The sequence below is a fragment of the Panicum virgatum genome, chromosome 6N, assembly GCF_016808335.1.
Source record: "Panicum virgatum strain AP13 chromosome 6N, P.virgatum_v5, whole genome shotgun sequence".
Classification (NCBI taxonomy): Eukaryota; Viridiplantae; Streptophyta; class Magnoliopsida; order Poales; family Poaceae; genus Panicum; species Panicum virgatum.
This window is the reverse complement of record NC_053150.1, coordinates 19,950,783-19,953,866: the sequence shown is the minus strand read 5'-3', so window position 1 is coordinate 19,953,866 and position 3,084 is coordinate 19,950,783. Positions and strand designations below refer to the sequence as shown.

At 45.9% G+C, this 3,084-nt stretch overlaps 1 non-coding gene across 1 annotated transcript; it reads left to right on the top strand.

Annotated features, from left to right (window-relative positions):
• The first annotated feature begins 369 nt into the window (after positions 1–369).
• On the top strand, positions 370–476 carry LOC120680333. Its single transcript, XR_005677603.1, has one exon. It is a non-coding gene; the product is annotated as a small nucleolar RNA R71 (small nucleolar RNA).
• Positions 477–3,084: the final 2,608 nt, after the last annotated feature.

The window sequence follows — 3,084 nt, the reverse complement described above, 5'->3', positions numbered from 1 at the left end:
TCCTCTTGGGTTTCTAGGTAGTTGTCGCTCGAATGTCCAACATTCTCGCTGACCTCGCATGTCATGCGAGTTTCCAAGGCTTGAAGTGTTTGCATTTGAGCCTTATCTTGGGAATAATCCTCAAATTTCTTGAGGAGGAGATCAATCTTCATAGCGAGTATGTCGGCCTCCTAGACGGAGTACATACCTCGCTGGCGTGGTTGGAGGCGATCATCGCTCCAACCTTGGTTGGAAACCATCTTCTTGATCAATGATGTAGCTCTTTCAATGGTCAGCGAGAAGAAAGCTCCACCCGCAGTGGCATCCACATGATCACGGGATGACTGTGTCAACCCGTTGTACAAGTTTGGTAGAATAAGCCAATTGTCCATTCCATGGTGCAGACACGCTAGAATGTACTCCTGAAGTCTCTCCCAAGCCTCAGGAATTGACTCATTTGATGCCTGCTGAAAGTTCGAAATCCGACCACGAAGAGCATTGGTTTTGCCCGTCGAGAAGAACTTCGAGAGGAACGCCTTGGCACATTTGTCCCAAGTATCCACAACAGCCTTGTTAGCATAAAACTATTGCTTCGCTCTCCCCAAGAGAGAGAACAGAAACAGATGGAGCCGGATTGCATCTTGCGATACACCCTTGATGACAAAAGTTCTGCAGAGATCCAGGAACTACTGGAGATGAGCGCTGGCATCCTCATTGGCCTTGCCACAGAAAGGGCTGGCCTGCACCATCTTAATGAGACCCGTCTTGATCTCAAAATTTTATCCTCCGGTGTTAACCTCGAGCCCAGTAGGGACTTGGTTAGCAGACGGAGCAGAGTAATCACGGAGTGTCTTCTGGGCCATAGCTCAAGGAGCTGACTGTTGACGGTGCTTAAGTGCCAAATCTGACCGTCAACTATACTCAATAATAAAGGAAAACTATACGCCTTACTCACATATTTGTATCACTAACCTTGCTCCACAGTTGTTTTCGAGTTTTGTACATTTCAGATGAGCAAGAGCGTTATAAGACGAAAACACGCAGCAGACGCCACACAACTACGCAAAAGATCGCATCCGGCGTCACCCACTTACAAGGAGGGCACATCTGGCAGAGCAAACAGGCGCGTCACGCATAATGCATACAAGGAGAGATATGAGAGCCCACCTGTCAGCCTGCCAGAGGAGGATAAGGATGAGGGCCAGCCAGGTGGGGTCGGCTGAACCCAGGGTTCAGCCGAACCTGGCCTGGCTCCCGTCTAGGTGCACTTCGAGGAGGAGTCACCCCAAGGCACCTGATCACCTTCCAAGAAGGCACTCTCTCTCTTACTCTCTTAGCTAGGTAGTGGAGCTAGGCTACTTCTCTTTAGCGAAGAAAGTCGTCTTCGGGGTTGTTGAGCAATCCTCGGCTGTTGTTGTTGGTTATGATATGGCTGAAAAGAGTCACTATGATCTTCTCCTCGGCTGTTGATATCAGGAGTATTTCTTTTCAAAAATACAAAAATAAAATAAAGTGCCTCAGTGATATGCAATTCCCATCCAGAGCCATATGAGTTACAAGTTTGAAAAGCCTTTCCACATATGCAACCTGTCTTCTCATTGAGCTTTGTCAAATTATTGTGACCCTTTGAGAGAATCATTTCATACGCCATGATCAGGATCACGTACACGTCCACTCACATGCTATACTTCTACACTTGGAAGATAGCAAGTACATCCATCTATCCATCCACAAATAAAACTCCGAGTTGTACCATGTCTATCTCTCTCCAAAGTTATCATCATAATGTATGGGCTATACAAAAAGAAATAAAAGATGCATACCCAAAGAAGGTATGCCACATGCCCGCAAGGCATGTCAAAAAAAAAGAGAGAAAAGATGCATACCCAACGAAAGTATGCCACACGCCCACAAGGCGTGTCAAAAAAAAGAGAGAGAAGAAGAAAAAGAAAATATAGCCCATACCAAAAAATATTACAAGGGAGAGAGAATTCATATAAAGGAGTTTCATCCACCATCTACCAAAAATATCCACACACTTGCACATCTTGATAAAGGCTTATGACTTGTTTCTCCTTTGGATCCGGTCTTTGACTTGGCAAAATATGAGAAGCAAGTTCGCCATCATATCCTCCATACCTACAGATCCACCAAAAAGAGCCATTAGAAGTAGGATGGAAAAGAAAGGCGCATAAAAAGGCCATGGTGAGGAATGAAACACATTTGAGCGATCCGAGAGATCACCCGAGGAACTTACAAAATTTCTTTTCAAAAACTTTATAAAACCTCTGGATTGACAGTTGAACAAAGGAGTGGTAAGTGGTACTCTACAAGCCGTTCTGACCCTCAACCGCCAAAGATGAGGATGATGCTATAAGCCCCACAGGAGTAAGGTAAAAGGTGCGAACAAGGCCAACTTTGCCTAGACTTACTCCTATTAGAGTTTTGCCTATTACTTGAGGCACAATGTCATGGTTGATGTTAAGTACAATACCTTTGCCGCTGCCGCCCTTTGGGATACAAATAAATGACGATACCCTTACTCTCCGGGTGAAATGCTACAACAGTATATCCGTACGCTTGCGGATCCATCTGTAATCGTATTGATTATACCACGAGAGTGGCACCCCTTGGGTGCAGTTGCTAGGATGGGTCCGGCGCCCTCATTTCTAGTGATTGCACTAAGGACCGCCAATAGGCAATTCTGAGGTTGTTACCGAGGTCATCGCAAACCCGGTATCGACTTAAGAAATGCCAACACTGACGACGATGCGATGACTGGTACGGCTGCCGAGAGTGGTCTCCGAGTTGATACGAGATGAGCTCGCGTCCTCCTCAAAAGTGACTCTGGATCGGAATGAAAGTTTTGCGGCAAGTCGAAACCGGTCATACACTACCCTGTTTTCATATCAACAAAGACAAGACAAGAAAACAAAGCCAAGTTAACCTGTTGAGCAAACGAATACCAATTTCAATTTTGTTCATAACTTTGTCTATATGCTTCGATATGTGCCTTCCCCAGCAACAGCGCCAAAAATGCTTGTTGGCGCCTACCAACGTCACCACTGGAAAACAGCGATGACGCCCGCAGACGCCAATTGGGGT